This window comes from Scleropages formosus, chromosome 16, assembly GCF_900964775.1.
Source record: "Scleropages formosus chromosome 16, fSclFor1.1, whole genome shotgun sequence".
In the NCBI taxonomy this organism is placed as follows: Eukaryota; Metazoa; Chordata; class Actinopteri; order Osteoglossiformes; family Osteoglossidae; genus Scleropages; species Scleropages formosus.
In genome coordinates, this window is record NC_041821.1 from 8,759,079 (window position 1) to 8,777,404 (window position 18,326).

Below are 18,326 nucleotides of genomic sequence, written 5' to 3' on the forward strand. Positions count from 1 at the left end.
AGAATAATAGCTTTTATTAGCAACATTTTGGCGTAAACAGTTCAGATCTTTCATCTTGCTATACCGAAGACCGTAAAATTATTTTGCGGGACACCATGTGAAATTTTTCAATGCTTTACAGGATTATTGCACAACCCCCTGGAATATTGAAATATCAAAGAGCCGCCACGAGTGAGGAGTACTGCATAACATCTTCATGTTGCCTGAACTTTATTATAAGCATGCATTTCATTATGAGGTGAGTGCTCTCAGGATGAGTATTGATATATCTGGCGCGGCTGCTCTGATGGGCAGCGGGTGATTTGTTTTCCGTGATTTCTGTGTACAGATGCTGCGGGGTGAGATAAGAGGGTGGATGACGGCTGATTGCATTAGCGTTTCGAAAGGGCTCAGATGCACCACGCGGCTCACCGGCCCTGCTCGTCCCTCACCTGTCAGCTCCGATTAGCCGGGGGTCCACCGTCTAACCGTTTCTGTACGGCTTCCAATTGCACCGGGCCCTCCCTTTAACTAGCCACCTGCAGACTGTATGAATTACAATGACAAGCTGTCTCTCCTCTCTTTGTCTTGCGGCCGAAACAAGAGGCGCAAATACAATCTGTTCGGTCTTCATATTACACATTTCCCTTCACTCCTGCTACTTGCATCTTTGTATTCTAATCATGTCTAAACTTAACGCCAAGATATCCTTTAAGGCTGGTCTCCAACTTATAATGTTATTTAGAAGGGCTGCAATCATTTATTTAATAATTGTTAAAATGCCAAGTGACAAGGAAACGTGCACAAGCCAAGAATTACTTCTTGTGTAGATGTTTTATCCGAATGCGTTACTCACCGAACATAGAGTACGGTGTTTGTTCCGTTCGCTGCGGTTCTATGGCGATGGCGAAGTTGTAAAAATATGACAGTGTATATTTATTTATACCAAATTTTATAGTATTTTTGTTAATGATAATGTATTTCAATGCATTGCTGTTGAGGCATATGACTCTGTTATTATTGACATTTGACAAATTTATATTTAAATAAAAATTCTATAGCTACCCTGTCCATATTTTATTTTTCTTTTTCTGAAAGCCAGTATCTTTGGTTAATTTGATATTGTTATAAAAATTCAGCTGCAAAGTCATCTCCATTTTTGACATCAAGTCTGTGCTCATTGAGAACCACATGGGGAAACTGCTATAGATTTTTTTTTTCTGCTATTATTTAATATGTTTTGTGCCGACATTTCCAAGAAATCGTTGGCGTTCATTGTCACACGCAGAGGCCTTTTTCACCAAAAGAAACCTGTCTGAATGCATATGTATGAGACACTTTGCTGAAGGCCAGTGCTCAGTACAGTGGCACGTATTTTATAATAGATGGTTCGAATCAGCGGGGCAGGTACTTCACTGTCACACTCATAACCACTAAGTTGACAGCACACGCAAGTTTGAGTGAGATGTTTTCAGCCGCAGAGACAGAAAAAAAAAAAAAAAGTTCCCGGCTATCTTTGTTATAAAAGTGACGTACAGTACAACTCGGCCTGTAGGAGGGAGAGCCATTAATCTGGCGTGGCCTTCAGATGGATGATGTCACGTGTGTGCAATCAGGTAGACACCATACACCAACATGTCTTTCGACTGCTCTTATCACACATAATGAACCAACGGATCACTGGCTGCCTCGCGAACCACCCAGGAGTCTCGGCGTGATGTTTTTCTCGATCTGCGCTGGATGCGTTCTTGAACATGCAACAAACACACCTATTTCTCAACCCTTAGCAAACGCGTCTCCGTGCGGACTAGGCGTACGTACATTTCCGGATACTCTGCGTGCGACTCTTCGTAAGCTGTTTCGTAAGAGATTCGGAACATTTTCTATGCCGAGGAACCCTTTAAGAATCTGACGAAAGCTAAAGGCCCCTCCCAAAACAATGTCCGTTAGTTAATTCTTAGAAAATATTGCACTAATTACATTGCACCTAAAAAGGATTTCCGCTACACAGAACTACATCATAGATTGTAACCGAATAGTATCTGCGTTTTTTTTGCTTTCATTTTGTTAAAATTTGCCGTTTTCAAAGCAACCCTACACTTCTCCGATCACCTGAAGTCCCACCTACTGAGCCCCCCCAAGGCATCCATTTACTCGACGTTAGAAACCCCTGCTCCATAATCGATATTCCTTTATAACAGTAAAAGCCAGTTAGAGATGCATTGTCTGTGTAGCCACTTTGAGTGTAGGTTTGCTTTTATTATTGTTATACTGTAATTTTCTATAATTGTGTTTATTTTAGCTTGTCATTTTCTTCAACTAAATCGAGTTTCCCGTATGATAATATTGCCCCTCTAATTCCATCGTCTCATATCTCATTATGTTTATTATGCTGGTGTCATCCTTTAATTGTGTAATTTCTAGTTCCAGTCATGCCTTGTAATCTTCTTATCTTAATGATTTATCTGTTCATTGTCATTTTGCCATACACTTCTATCTGTACCATACCGTTGTTAATGATATTAGACTAAATACATCATTCCAGTCGTTCGCAATGCATGACGGCAGACTAATACAAGGACTTGACCTGAACCACATACACGGATATTTTTACCTTAAATAAACACGAAAAGAACATCAGATACGATCAGATAGACTCATTTTTATTCTATTTAATTGCACAACCTGTAGAAACATAGTAATACACTAAAGAAAGGAGTTCAAGTTCTGTAAATAATAATTTAAAAAACTGTATACTATATGTATACTATACAGAAAAGGGATGCAAACAAACAACTGAGGTAACATATATAACAACAAACTCCAAAACAATAAAACTAGCTGAACAGCAAGAGACAGAACCCAAAGGTTGTCGAAATACATCTCACATCCAGAGCTGTTCAATAGCCTTGATCACAATACTTACTGTCCCCTGTATAAATGGTTAAAGACCTCAACCTTTTTGGAGAAAAGCCTATAAAATAAAGATTATGTTACCACTTCTTTCCTCCATTCACAGGAGGAGGATAACATAAAAGTGGCTGATGCCTCCAAGCAGCTGCATTCGCCATACTTTTGCTTTCCATCATACTATAACGTTTGCTAATCCATTGTGAAGACTTGACGGAAGCATCCGCAGTTTGCACCTGAGCACCAAATAAGACGTGTGACTTCACTAAATGCACACGATGGCAGTTTACTGCTCTAAATCTATATTTATTTCATTACTGTAGATCTTCATTTGGATGTAAATTAATCAGCTGATTAATCTGCTTCTCGCAGAGCTACTGCTGGGCCTTAATTTATTTGTGACAATGGCAATATGCATCACTTCCACTCACCTTCAGTGGCTTTATTTTGTGATACTGGATGGAATCTTGGTGATGTGGACCCAGTTATGTCTCAAACTAAAAATTCGAGGCAAGACCATGATTCCATTTTGAATGGCTAATAGCTGATTTGACGTACTGGAAATGTTTCTTTACTTTATACTCTACCATTGTCCTGTACATATTCTTTTCCATCTTTTCAGTTCAAGGGTTTTAAGGCGGCAGTTTTGTGGTGTTCTCCCAGGCGCTCTGGTTTCCTCCTACAATCCAATTGTCTTTCAGGTGGACTGGTGCTTGTAGTGTGTATAAGTGAAGGAGTGAGTGTGTGTCCTTGTCCTATTGTGGAGTGGTGTCCCATTCAAGGTGAACCCTGCGTAGAAGACATCCTCGGGTTCTGGGATAGGCTGTGAACGGCTATAACCCTGCCTTACGTTTAATGGTTATTGACAGTGATTGAGTGAGTTGTTGGCTCTTCAGAATTGTTTCCTATAGACCTACTAAATGTATTAACTGACAAAAATGTTATTCATGCCATAAATACAGTGGATGTCTGTGCCTCACATAATGGGGTTAATTCTTTCCATGAAATCATGCCGTCAGGCAAATTCCATTTGTGAGGGGTCAAATTACTTCTATTCCTTATAGAAAAAAAACTGCTGTAAAATAAAATCTAGAAGTTTTGTTTTCAATGCTATGTTTTTTCTCTCAGTTTATTTTTGTCTGCTTTTGTAGCCTTTTCAATGCCTTATGTGCTGTCTTTTCAACCTAAAAAGTGAGAAATTTGATCAGATCACTGCCTATGTCTTTCGCTTTGCAAAACATACCTTCACAATGCAATTATAGTCACTGTGTAGTGTTACTAATAAATGTTTGACACCAGATGATCTGATGATTTAACTTCATTTAACCTTTGTGGTCAATAAGTCAGTAATTTAAAGCTTAACACAAGATTTGAAGAGGGGTTAGTCAGACCGACACCTCCCACAGGCATAAAAAGCTTTTGGGTTTGAGAAAAGTGTTTTTCTCAGTCCCAAATCATCTGATATAATTATACTGTACATAATACATGCTGTGGAAGTAAAATGAGCCAGTAATGGGCAAAACTGTAGTTGCACAGAATTAAAAGCCTGTTGTATGAAAAAAAGGGTATATAGAGTGCTTTCATAAGACACTGTGTGGAATTATATAATGATATAGTGACATAGTGCAGAACAACACGCATCTAATAGTCATCTAATGCCTTAACTGGCTGAAAATGCTTATTGAGTACAACTGGACAGACTGACTGCTTTATAAATTTCATTATCAACTAATTCATTTGTTTAGTTTAAGTTGGTTTTCTTACCAACTTAAAATATCTTTAGTATGGCTGGGAAACCAAGAATATCCAGCTTCAGTATGCAATTATGCACCAAATTATATTGTCCTTTGAGCTGTGAAGTTTTTTTATGTAGTGCAATATGTTATTTTGTGTAAATGTATGCAAATAGCATCCTCTGATTGACAAATAATATGAAAGGTTTGAAGGTCAAAGGGAGTGCTGTCAGGAAAGCAGATGGTTTTTCTGCATAAATACTAGGAGTTACGAAACACCCCTTCATATGCATTGCCAGCCCTGGGCTTGTTCCTCATCCGATGGCTGTTAAATTCTGTCTTCATTTCTATTCAGTAATTATTATTTTCAGATTAATGTCAGGAATTTATCTGGAAATGATTCTGCTGAGTAGAACAAACTACATTTTAAGCACTGGGTAAAGTCAGCAGAACAGCCTCAATGTAACAGGAGGTGAATGCTTCTGTGTTTTCAGTATGCATGACGTATGAGTTGATTTTACATGGGCTGATGCACACAACATTCTAACATTCAGAGAAGGCTCTTACAAAAACGAAATTAATATACGAGCCTTTCCTTATTCCTTGGTTTTGTAAGGACTAAGATCTTTAGGATGCACTTGTGTGTTTATGACACATACTTTACTGCCTGTTGCTGGAAGCACAGTTGAGGCAGAGGGTTATGTGATGGATGCAAAGCTGTGCACATAGACAATTCATGCCAGTAGGCTCCGAAATAAATATCCTGGCATGACGATTATCACCTTTTAGATTACACAATGCAACGATTTATACTTTCATCCAGAGGCAGCCCCTTAACAGTTGCTGTTTCCATGTATCCTGATAAATAATGATCAGACTAAGCGCTAAATTAACCTATGCTACAAAAGGGTAAGCAGACCTAAATGGAAATAACAGATGTGTGTAATACAATTTGTCACAACATCATTCACTCCTAGATTCTATAAAAAGGATAAATCAAGTGCAGCTGCAATCCAAGGTCTTTGGGTCTGAGGGAAAGAAGATAAGCATGGTTTTTAACACAAGAAAAATATTAAATGAGAGACAGAACATTTCAAGAGGATATTTAGTAGGTTAAAGTGCTGTGAAAATGCACCTGCTCTCAGGTTAAATGGAAAGCCGTTTGAACGCGATGGGGGCATGCTATAGCATACTCGTAACCATGATGGGGTACAGTGACTATAAGGTAAGGTAAATGGTAAGACAGGTGAATGGGATAAACGTTTTCGAAGAGAAGTGCTGCAAATTTCATACTGGGATTTACTCGTCCTGCTTTACACTGAGAAATGATATGAAGAAATTAAAAGTGACATGACAATACAAGCCAAATGGAAATTCCTACAGTTTTCCCAAACAAGATCACACAGGGACTGGTGGTAATGTAAGTTACTCTGGATCCTTTGCTGATTAAGTCTCCCCTAATATTGAAGTAACCCATGTGTCGTTGCATTGCGTATATTTTTTGCCCAACAATAGCTGACAAATTGTTACACCTACTAGGAATATAAGGAACTTCCATCCACCAATCCATTATTAAGCATTCCACTCCAGGGACTTTGTGGTCTGGTGCCTATCCCAGAAGCATAGGGCGTGAGGCAAGGTACATCCGGGACGGAATGCCAGTACATAAGGTGTTTGGTAAGGAACAGTTTTAAAGACTCAGATCTTCACTGAAGGGCTGGGGTCCCAATGCTTCTGTTTGCCACAACAGCTATTTCGGCCATGTACATTTCAAATGCCAGTGTGGACAAAACACATCGTATTAGTGATGTGCACAGACGAAAAATGAGCGGGAGAAAGTAAACAGTAACGACAGGCGACAGCGAGCCGGACGAAACTCTCGGCTGCTTCCAAATTCCTCTTTAATTGCACAAACATAGACGGGGCACACAGCTATTCCGCTGTGCCCCTTCTCATGCTCAAATCTTTCCGCTCTTCACGAGATTCTAATGGCGGCTGGCAAACCACCGAAAAGGTGCATTGCCACCCACTGGGATTAAATGTACTAGAGTGTGCAGTCAGGATGAATAAGTGATGAAGTCTTTACAGCCAAACGGATAGAGGGTAGGGAAGGCAAAGCTTAGTGAAGCCTTTACCTGTGCCAATCAATTCTTCCAAGGTAATCAGGCAGCAATTTTGCTGCATCCCTTTTTAAACTGCAGTATATGGACCAATCAGAATCTTAATTAAATAATTTTAAATAACCATTCCGTCACCCTGATGTAGATGATTTTGCTTCGCGACAACATACATGACTTTACTCGCTTTCTTTTTCTCGTCTTTTCATATTTTCGTGGGAGACATAAAAATATTGGACAATTTACGCACAATTTTGGCTGTTCAATTCGCTTTTCTGGCATGCGTTTGTTTTGCCACCTGGATGATTTTTAGAGAAGGTAAAACAAAATTAAAAAGGCAGGCTTGGCCGGGTCCTTCTCTCTGGTGGGTCTGGTGTTCGAGTCCTGCTTGGGGTTCCTTGTGATGGACTGGCATCCCATCCTGGGTGTGTCCCCTCCAGCTTTATGACCTGGATTGCTGGGTTAGGTTCCGGTTCGCTGCGACCCCTGCTCGGACAAGCGGTTTCCAGACTCTGTGTGTGTGTAATAGTAAAAAGAACTTCATTAAAAAAAGCCTCGTAAACAGCCATTATGAAACTAAATAAAACATTAAAATACAGAACTGTACTGCATGCATGCACATTAATAATTAAGCACGCAGTAGGGACCTTGATCTTGATATTTTAAACAAGAACCTATTCTAAAACACACCTTTCCCCAAGTCTGATTCTGCATATCAAAGGTTAAATAAAGGTCAAGAAACTCTAAAAAGGTCTACATTTCTATTAATAAAATTATGAATAGTACTAGATCGCATCATTGTGCACTATTTAGAACAATCAAAGATGTAACTATAAAAACAGCCTTAAGAACTAGAGTTAAACGTAACAGGGGGTAAATTGTGTTTGTGTGCATGTGCGTGCGTGACTGTGTTTGAAGAGATAACAATGAATCAAGTATTTGTTTTTTGACCCGAGAAGATCACATTGTCTTACATCAGATTGCAAGGTGCTGAGTCACAGAATATGTTTTGGGGAAAAAAAAAAAAAAAACGGTATAGATGTAGTATAACTGCAGTATAAATTGGCAGCGGGGGGGAAGTAATTTATCATACAGTATGTGCGATCTGCCAGATGAAAGGCACAGAAGATCTTTTAAAAGCTACCCAGAATGCACTTGTAATTATAATAGTCATCTACTAGAAAATAATTGTGATTTAAAGGACAGTGGTTTTATGCTCAAGTCTGCTGTCAGCAGTATGCTTGTTGCTTGGCTCTTGTTAAAATGCACAGCACTTTGGAAACAATCCAGTGAGAAATAAAAAAAAAGGGTAATTGAACGAGTGCAAATAAGAACATGTCAGCAGCTGTGGACAGGTAATGACAAACTCAGCTTTTAAAAATGCGGGAAAGATGCCTTATCACTGCTTAATTATAAGGGAAAGAAACACAGGAGACGATAAGGATTTAAAGAGGAAGGAAAATTGTCTGTCATAATAAGATGATTACAATACGGAGGACGGGAGCGAAGCAGAGAGGTTGTTCGATTCTGGCATTTTCCTCGGGTGAGACACTCTTTCCGTGTTTGCGCGTTGTCAGGTGGAGGTCAAATAACAAGGGAAAGAGAAGAAATCTGCGTCCTTTCTTCTGGAGACACTTCTGTAGATTGTTACACCAGGTTTCATCAATTCACTGCTGTTTGACTTGCATCTGTTCATTTTTTTTTTCCATAATCTCTAAAGAGCTTAAAAAGAAAAGTACATTTTCCAAAAATGTAACCAAGTAACTGACATGTAAACAGTGAAATGGGTCCTTGTGGCTGAAATAAGCCAACCTCTAACACCCTTGTTACAATATTGACAATTATGAATGCAGTAACACTGATTACTTCATTTGTCAATGTGTTGCGCTTAATGCTCGTTGTCCAAACTTACAAATCCGAGTGAATGCTAGTCCAGAGGGGTACAATTACATAAACAACAATTTTCACACTAAAATAAAAATATGAACGAATACAAGCACCGGCTACTGCCGGAGGACGACGAAGCAGTACAAGAGGCAGAAGAAGTGTCCATTTTCTAAAATTGGACTGCATTTCCTCATATAATCAACAAAACCTTCATTTTTCCCCTGGTTGCCATGGATACCAGAGCAAGCCTGGCCAGAGAGCGGTTTGGCGATTTGGTATGAGAGAACCGGTTTGGACTTGTTTTAGATGGATCCAAGTATAGATCCTTGATGACTGTAAATTTCATGGTTGTCATATGACGGGGCCCCAGATGTACCAAAGGACGATTTGTTAACCTCTTTTCTGTTCCTTTGTGTCTTTCATGGAAATTAATGTCATATTAGCAGTTAGTTCACGCCCCCCACCAGCACCACCCAAGGAGTAAAGTACAGTATGTCTTGGAAATATGCTGATGACTCTTTCCAATGCTATCGTAACTATTGCTTTTTATATGTTACTGTCTTTGTAACAGTTAAGTTTGCAGGCAATATTGACTAATAGAAATAAATTGACAAGCACTAACAGCTGTAGTAGACAATTTATACTGGCCAAGGGAGCAAAACTTCCTTATCGTCGGCCATTCCTTAAATCAGCTGTGACACAAAAGATCCTTTCTTGCCAAACTTCAGAGCCCTGAACTTATAGCTACAGATAAACACAGTCATTGTCAGTGCAACACAAGCACGCGCACTGTTTGTATGAGCCGTGTAAGATAAAGGATCAAATGAAATAGTCAAATAAATTACAGTTTCATGTGGTCAGCATGAGTCAACATCGAGGCACATAACAAGTTACTATTTACAGTGGTAATAGAATAGAAGATGGCAAAACTTAAAAGTGTCCTTTATCATGCCAGGTATGAGCATGAATTTTGGCTGAATAGCAACGAATGTAGTGCTGGGGGTAATCTGGGTGTTGCTGATGCTATAAAAGGAAAAGCCACTGCCGCCCCGCAGTGTTCCACAAGTGAACTGCAAGTATCCATTTACACAAACATCTCTAAGATTAGCTTGAAAAAAAATCACAGCGCTACAGCAAGTAGCGCTGCTGTCTCATAGCGCCTGGGTGGTGCAAGAGGACGTGGGTTCGATCCCCACTCAGGCTGTGTGGAGTTTACATGTTCTCCCTGTGTCTGTGTGGGTTTCCACCGGGTGCTCTGGTTTCCTCCCGCAGTCCAAAGACATGCTGTTCAAGTTCACCCATAGTGTGTGAGTGACAGAGAGTGTGTGTTCCACTGATGTATGGATGAGTGACCCAGTGGAAGTAGTGTATCTAACAGTGTAAATCACTGCGGTGAATAAGGTGTGTGGGCTCATAACACTACAGAGTTCATTGGAAGTTGCTTTGGATAAAAGTGTCTGCTAAATAAATAAATGTAAAATGTAATGTAGTAATTACCAAAAGGAAATGAATACAGAATGTAACATCCATCGGCTGAGGAACAGGCCCAGGGCAGCACAGCTGTCACAAATATAATTACAACTGACAAAGTTAGTGGGTCTTGACATTATGAAATGTGGAAATAAAAATGATATTGCCAGCATTATATCTCTCTTTAATAATTGTTTTGAATCATTATTATAGCTGTATTTAAAGATTAATGCCAGAAAAAAAAAAAAAGAATTGCAGACTTCTTAAAACTTTTTCAAGAACTTCAGAATTAGGATTATTGCTTATAACACGGGGGTGCAGTGGCACAGTGGGTTGGGCTGCAGTCCTGCTTGCCGGTGGGTCTGGGGCTCGAGTCCCGCTTGGGATGCCTTGCGACGGACTGGCGTCCCGTCCTGGGTGTGTCCCTTCCCCCTCCGGCCTTACGCCCTGTGTTGCCTGTATGGGACAAGTGGTTCTGAAAATGTGTGTGTGTGTTTATAACACAGTGAGGAGCTACTAAAGATCCTGTTGAACTATTTGGTGGTACTGCAGGGGTAAGAACAGACTCTCCTTTCAGATAAATCTCTGCTCTGGACAACTTTAAGTAAATGTATGAGTAATTTTTCCTCTGTCACATTTGTTCATTTATCTGACACTTTTCTCCAAAGTAACTTACAATGCTAAGGTAGATACAAACATTTACCCATTTAGACAGCTGGGTAATTTTACTGTCTGGAGGTAAATCCCACCTCTAGCTGTACTACAGCTGGAAGTGGAATTCCAACCTATGAGCTTCCAGTCCAAGGGCAGTGCCTCTAACCATTATGTCACCAACTTTCCCTGGAAACTACCAGAGAAAATGGCCAAACAATCTTTTAATATTGTAAACATGCATGAATACATTATATAAACACGAGAATAGACACTTTCTAGAAGCTTCCTATAGATGGAGCCAATTGATCAAAGGTGCCACTTAAAACAATCCAAAAAAAAAAAATTGATGAAAAATCTCTGCAATCAGTGGCATTTGAAAGACATGAAATATGAGCGCAGCTTCCCCAAAGGCACGTCGGTAAACTGCCACGAGGCCATGCGGTGAGCCGTCTGCGGCAAGGCATCATGGGAACACTGGTTGTCCTGTGTTGCATGAGCAGGGGAGATGGTGGGTTCCTCGCACCCTCGCTACTCAAAGTGACACCTCTCGTATGTCTAGCGGGGCACCTACAGAGTTCTGGGTGGACCTCACTAAACAGCGCTCTCCTCCAAGCTTCCTATAGGGCCGCAGATAAAAAGAAGTGGGTGTTTCACAGGAAGCGCATCCGAAGAGGTGTGATTACCCCCTCCCAGTGTGTGGGTGTCATTTGTTGACGAAAGGCATACAAACTGTGTAATTGGCTACAATCCAATTAGAAATGGATAAAACACACTGAGAAATGCACTGCATTTTGGGCAGATTACCCTCATCAAATGATGAAGGATTCTAAATGTGCCGGAACCTTCTAGCGGCTTCGTTACGGCTGCCCTCCCTCCGCGTAACGGCAACAAAAACATGAGGCGATGTGACGTAACGGCTCGGAAAATGAACCCTTCCTTCTGACTCCTCGAGGAAGGCAGTGATGTATTTAGATCAAAGGGAGAAGCTTGCCGTTTGAACGCAATCACATGGGTAAACCAGTCGTTTCCTTCTTTTTATTTTTTGTTTTTGTTTGTAAAAATGTAGAAAACAGAGCATTCATTCACAGACTGCTTGCGGGCCTTTGTCCTGCCTTTTTCCCACAAAAAAAAACATTGATCCTGTATGTGTACAAGTAATGCCATAAACATATAATTATTTCCCCGTTATCCCACCCCGCAGACCAAGTCTAATGTACAGTATACTCTGTATTCTCTCTAAATGCACTTTTTGAACAAATACTTTCAAAAGATATATGACTCGAATGCAAAAAACACACTCACACACTGTCTGAAGCTGCTTGTCCCAAGAGGGGTTGCGGCAAACTGGAGCCTAACCCGGCAACACAGGGCGCAAGACTCGAGGGGGAGGGGACACACCCAGGACAGGACGCTAGTCCATTGCAAAGCACGCCAAGCAGGACTCGAACCTCAAACCCACTAGACAGCAGGACCCGGCTAAGCCTGCTGTGTCACCGCACCCCCTGCTAATTATTACTTAGAAATAGAAATTTAATTTTATATTTTGTTTTAAATGTAAGGGGGTGCGGTGGCGCAGTGGGTTGGACCGCAGTCCTGCTCTTCGGTGGGTCTGGGGTTCGAGTCCCGCTTGGGGTGCCTTGCGGCGGACTGGCGTCCCGTCCTGGGTGTGTCCCCTTCCCCCTCCGGCCTTACGCCCTGTGTTGCCGGGTAGGCTCCGGTTCCCCGTGACCCCGTAAGGGACAAGCGGTTCTGAAAATGTGTGTGTGTGTGTGTGTGTGTTTTAAATGTTCTTTTACCTTCAATGAAAAACATCCAGGGGGCAAAATAAACGCATGCCAGCAAAGCGAAAAAAAGAACCGAAATTGTGTATAAATTGTCCAATATTTTATGCCTCCCACGAAAATATGAAAAGACTAGAAAAAGAAAGCGAGTAAAATCATGTATGTTGTTGCGAAGCAAAATCATCTACATCAGGGTGACGGAATGGTTATTTAAAACTATTTAATTAAGATTCTGATTGGTCCATATATTGCAGTTTAAAAAAGGATGCAGCAAAATTGCTGCATGATTACCTTGTAGGAATTGACTGGCACAGGTAAAGGCTTCACTAAGCTTTGCCTTCCCTACCCTCTATCCCAGAGTTTAATGCCAGTCCGTTGCAAAGCACCCCAAGCAAGACTCGAACCCCAGACCTGCCAGAGAGCGGGACCCGGCCAAACTCGAATGCAAAACACTTACCATGTTATTCCTTAAACTTACTGTACCTTTGACTCATACCATTATGTTTTTATAGAGGTCTCTCCTAAATGTATCATGTAATATTTATTCATTTGTATTCACATCTTTGCAACATGAAACAACGCATAAGTTCTCATAAGCTGCCGATCAGCAGCGATAAATCCATGTGCGTGTGTGCTCCTCACGCGGAAGAAACGCACCGCATGGAGCGCAACGTACTCCAGTGGGGTCAACCAGATACCAGAAGACAAAAAGTAAATGCAATGGAAAATAATCTTGTGTCAGCAATGTGCATGTGTCTTATCTAAAGAGAGTTATCGAAAAGACAACCCCTGACCATGTTAAAGGACCCTTTTCTTGCAGGTAAAAAGACTCAACTGAAATCCACAGTCGCTATCGCCCCTCTTGCAATATTACCTCCGCGAAACGTTCCTTTGAGTCTGCCATGTAATACGATAACATTTGTGTAACGTGATATTATCGATCATTTAGGTTCACATACAGCAGGGTGTTCTTGGCTGATAATAAAATTGTTACATGCAATGGAATTTCTTCCTGTTGAACTCGAAACGCACCTTCTGGTCAGTCGTTTAATGTGATAACATTTGAAACACAATCCGAATCAGCAGCCGTAAATGATTAACAGAGCCTTTTAACAAGTCTTTGCTCTATATCAGCTGCATCATATTAAATATTTAGCGCCGAGTCCGGCCTCGGGACCTACATTATCCATATAACTTGCGTCTCAGTCCACTCACAGACATTTCAGTTTGGGTATCTAGTTTAAGTATCAGCGCTTGATTAACAATTGATGTTCAGCTCAAATGTCCCACCTGATACTTCGGCCTACTCTGGGACACTGGGGGAGAGGTTTACTTTTGGCAAGGCAGCCTGCGACAGTCAAAAAAGAGAGAGAGAGAGAAAGCACATATCCTTATGTGAGACCCCGAGGAATGTAATTAAAAAGAAAAAATAAATCTCAGTTTGCGACAAAAAAAATCGTGACACTTTTGAACAGCTAAATATTTCCTGGCCTTATTACCCCCAACCAAAAAAAGTGAGACACCTTTTTATTCTCAGACTCACTCACTCACTCACTCACACTATATAAGGCTTGTAAGGGTACATGCTGGAAGGGAGGCCAGTCCATTGCAGTAACTCTAAAATGATCCTCTGAAATTCCTTTATTGTGCTGTTACTGTCTGCTACTGTAGCTACAATGTCTCCAAGACTTTGCTTGTTGAAATTTATGAATGGCATCTTTATATACTGCTGCCACAAGAGTTGCATTGTCGCTCAGCTCCTCCGGGAAACAAAAACAGCCCGAAATTCACCGACAGGAAACACGTCTACCAGTCATCATACAAATCTGAATTTGTCTTGTGCAAATGGACACGAAGCAGTGGCACTCATATTATATTAAAACTCTGTTATGTGAATTATATAATTTAATAGTTGAGAACCTGCCCTGTAACCTCATAACTGCGTGTTATCATTTATTGCTTTAAAAGTTGCTGATTATATTTCTAGAGATGATTGAACGTACTCAGAGAGGGATGGATGCTGAATTTCATCGCCGAGAGATACAGCCGTGGACTCATCTCTTCAGTGGAGTCGTATGAAACACAACCTACCCAGCGTGGCAATAAAAGCAGGCAGTGACCGTATGAACTAGGAAAACAATAAGCAGCCCTGTGTACAGATCCCGAAAGCCTCTTGTGCGATGACCATTGTTGGTTCAAGGGATAAAGATGGGTTGGTGTCAGGCAGTCAACTTCCCACTGCACTCGATCTCATGAACACATCTAATTATATTGACATTTGTAGCCCTTAGATCATCGGTCACTGCTAAACTCACATGTTTACTTACAACCTGTATAAATTAAGAGAAGTCACAAGATAAACACTGCCACACCTTATGGGAACACCAGCAAGGTATGAACTGCCAGAGTAAATTAGGCTTCCCAAGGGTGGCTTGTACGTTTCTGCAGCTCCATCTAGTTCTTTTCTTAACGGTCAATAGATCATAGGCTACTTTGTTGAAGACATATATTCAGCCAAACTTAACAGAGCGCAAATGGCTCAGTGTGAGATATACAGTGTAGTAGAGTCATATTCATGCACGTTGAAGTCCATCCGTCCATCATCAACAATCGCTTGTCCCGTGAGGGGTGGCGGCGAGCCGGAGCCTACTCCGGCAACATAGGGTGCAAGGCAGAAGGGGGAGGGAAGACACCCAGGACGGGACGCCAGTCCATTGCAAGGCACCCCAGGCAGGGCTCGAACCCCAGACCGGCCACACAGCGGGCACCGGCTCAACCTGCCTCGCCCCAACGCCCCCCCGTGTTGAAGTCGATTTCCAGTTTTACACGCACCGCTTCGGTAATTATGGAAGTCTCGATTGAGTCTTATCGTAGTAATAGATGGTAAGAATCAACATGCATTTCCTGAGCATGAATGTTTGGCAGAGGCTTTCCTTCGTTTTTTATCACTTTACACAACTGATCCCTGAAATGACAGGTTATTTGATTCGATCGATTATCAATTCTGCCACATACAGAGCTGAATAATATTAATGTACTTTTGAATGGCGTCATTTATTACCAGTGAAATTATTACTAGTTTATCTCGAAAGTCCATGTAGAATTATTAATGAATTTTTTAAGCATAATTTCTATTCTTTAAAGTTTTTCCCTAATGTTCTTTTATTTTAAGCATCCCTAACTAAGTCTTTGAAAATACACTGAGGTGGCTATTGTCTTCAGTTTCTCCTTTGGAAGTGCTGGAAAAGTACTTTAAATGGGTTCTTTTCAGAGTCACAGTTAGGATGAATTAATGGTGACAAAATGTATTTAAACTCTCAGCTCAAATCAAAACCGTCTCCAATCAGTACATTCACAGAAGTTACCAGAATGAATTTCCCATGTGATTCCAGTCTCACTTCTTATGTCCGTAGTTCAAGTCCGTACGAGTGAAGCCGTCGGGAAGCTGCAAGTGAAGGGAGTGAAGAATGGCCAATGTTCTGTGCTGGAACGGCTTTGCCGCTGACCAGCGGAGCTCAGGAGCGATGTGATGACTCATGGCATTTCTGGACCCCCCACAAGGAGATAGCGGAACAAATGGCCTGTGTTACAAAGAAACATCCATTTGTACGGCTGCGGCTGAAAGCGTATCAGTGAGTCATTGTTAGCGCTCCTGAGGCCATAACGCGCCTTTGTCCCCGAAGGCATTCACCGAGAGGCGTTCTCGAAGGAGTGCGCGCGCACAAAATGCGGCCCCTCTAAAACAATGTACATTATATTAATGTATAACAACATATCTCGTACGCCTGAAGTAAATTATTAAAAAAAACTCATAGAAAAAGAAAAATTAAAATGGTACCAAAAAATGATTAAAATAACATAAGTGTGCAATTTTGATTTTTTTTTTTTTTTTTTACTAAATGTATTTGCATCAGTAGTTTATTGTTAAAGACTGATAAACATGAAATAATACGATCAAAAACTGTCTGTTGTGTCAGCATTCTCTGTTGCGCTGGGCCTGGCCTAGAAAGCAGGGGTGTGTGAAATATTGGTGTAACAGGATCCCTTTTCCTGCCTTGTTTGGTTTGCAATGGACTATCTTCCCTTTAAGCAAATGGTGCAAAACCACAGAAAAATAAAAAAAGAAAAATGACTGCAGGCTTTACACACAATGCTACACTTTTACCTTATTTATCAGTACAACTTATGACATTCACACTACTTTTATTCCTAACAGATATCACAATTCTTTGGCCTGGGCTTGCTTGTAATGGAACCTGCATGTTGTACCCAAACCATATACTTGCACATGTGTGAAATCACACACACATTTGTCTGAGGCCACATGTGCTGAGCAGGGTGGCAGCAAGGCAGAGCTTAACCCAGCAGCACAGGGCACGGGGCAGGGACACACCCAGGAAAGGACACCACTCCATTGCAAGGCACCCCAAGCAGGACTCAAACCCCCAGCTCACCAGATACCAGGACCCAGCCAAACCCGCTGCACCACCGCACCTCCCTATGTGTGAAAGTTTGGCTTCATATCCTGTGCTTTGATATCATTGACAGGCAGCAGCTTTGCTTTACTGACAAATGAGTCAATTAAAAAAAATTCAGCTGAACCTATTCTTAAATGTGCCTTTATAATATAGATTACATGCATATGTATGTATATATATATATATACTGTATAGACATACAGTACATTATGCCTGTATATGTAAACACAAAATACATACAAATGTATGATAAATGAATGTATATATAAAAATAATATATATACAGACATAGAAATATATATTATACATGTGTACGTATAATCATCATCATCATCATCATCTGAAACTGCTTGTCCCAATCGGGGTCGCTGGGAGCCAGAGCCCAACCTGGCAACGCAGGGCAGAGGGGACACACCCAGGAGAGGACACCAGTCTGTCGCAAGGCACCCCAAGCGGGACTCGAACCCCAGACCCACTGGAGAGCAGGGCCCGGTCCAACCCACTGTGCCACCGCCCCCCCTTGTATAATTATTTAAATTTTTATTAATATGTATATATACATATATGCACATACACACATATATGCATACATAGACACATCACCAATAAATGATTATTCTGGAGATTACATACAATATTGAGGTAGAACTTGCTCCTTACCGATATGTATTACAAATACTGGGTTAACACATATTGTGATGGTTTAAAAATAATACCTGTAGGAGGACTGACTCGCATGTCAGCTTTCTCTCTTTCGCAGTGGAATTAATTTGGATGCTGAAGTGAATTTGTGGCGCAGACAAACTTTTGACACATTTTTCAGATATGTAAGCACACCACAGAACACCCATCCTCAAAATTGCCTGCACACCTTTCATCGTTTGTCCTTCGCTGTTATGCGGATGCGTCGAAGAAGCCCCCCCACCCCAGCAGAACCAAAATTAAAGTGTTTCCATGCTTTATCATGTTCCCCAGCTGTTCCAGTTGCTCATCCACATAGAAATCATTCTGGGTTCATCACTATAGAAACAATGTCACTCGTCCCCTGTTATCCACAAAATAAAGACATCCACCTAACATGTGTCAGAAATGAACTTCTATTCTAAAACATTTAAGCTAAATAAATATGTCGTATTTATATATGGTGAATTAGATCATATTCATACTATCAGTTTTTACACTATATATGTGGCACTTCCCAAGTGACACTTAAAATGATTTACAAATTTAAATACTAACTCAAGCTAAGAACTCTGATTGAAGGTGCTACTCAAACCAGTGCTCTTTAAATGTAAAGTAGCAACTCTAACCACTATG